Here is a 962-nt window from a genome sequence, read left to right on the forward strand (position 1 = left end):
GTTTGAAAATGGCTGAAACCAGTTTGAGATAAACCTGGTTGAATGTCGTATCAGACTTAACTGATTTGGCTCAAACCGGTTTATGCGATGTCTGTCCCAGACCCCTTGCTGGTTTAAGTTAAATCAGAGTCCTCCAGCATCCCAGCATGCTCTCTGAGCTGGGCAGGGCTCTCTGCTCCACAGCAGGGCTGGCCCCTCCCCTCTGCTACCCAGCTGGAGCTCAGCACAGACTTGCAGGCATGGCCGGGTCTGCTGGCTTCCCTGTGCCTCCCTCTTCCTCTTCCCCACCGCTTGCTGCTTAAACAGAAATCCCTTCCTCTTCTCTGCCGCAGCACAGACAGTAGCCAGCATGTGGTATGCTACCTAATGCTGAGAGGTGTCTGTGTGTGAGTCTCTCCAATTTCACTGGGGCAGGCAGACGGAACAGTGACCGCTTACGGCTTTTGGAGCTAATCAACAGGTCAGCCAGTAAGCTGTTTAAGAACTGTGAAGTAATGTGGAGAGGGGTTATTGTTTTGCTAATCAGTTGATAAAGACCACCTGGGGTGGCTTGCTCACCTGTCAGTTTGCTGCAGACAGTATGACAAAGCCAGGATGGAGATTGAAAAGCTCTGTACCATCAACAGATGCATGCACTGCACACCCCACCTTGCCTCAGAGTGCTAGCCTGGGGCTGGGGGCTGGCAACACTTCTGCCATTGGGAAAAGCCTGGGACCCTGCAAGGCAGACATCCCTAATGAAAGAGTCCCGCCGGGGCCTAGCCATGCCTCCCCCCCCACTTCAGGTCATCTCCCAGCAGAAGAGAAGGGAAGGCTGCTGTAGTGGCCCCCAGCTTCTAGCCTGAGCCACTGCAGGCACGTTCCTGAATTTCCTCAGTCCAGAGAGAGAGTCTGTCCAGTTTCAAACCAGTTCAGCCTGGTTGGGTTAGACTAATCTGCAAAGATTGAATCAATTCAGGATC

Source organism: Gavialis gangeticus, unplaced genomic scaffold (genome assembly GCF_001723915.1).
Source record: "Gavialis gangeticus isolate Ggan-Ray unplaced genomic scaffold, GavGan_comp1, whole genome shotgun sequence".
In the NCBI taxonomy this organism is placed as follows: Eukaryota; Metazoa; Chordata; order Crocodylia; family Gavialidae; genus Gavialis; species Gavialis gangeticus.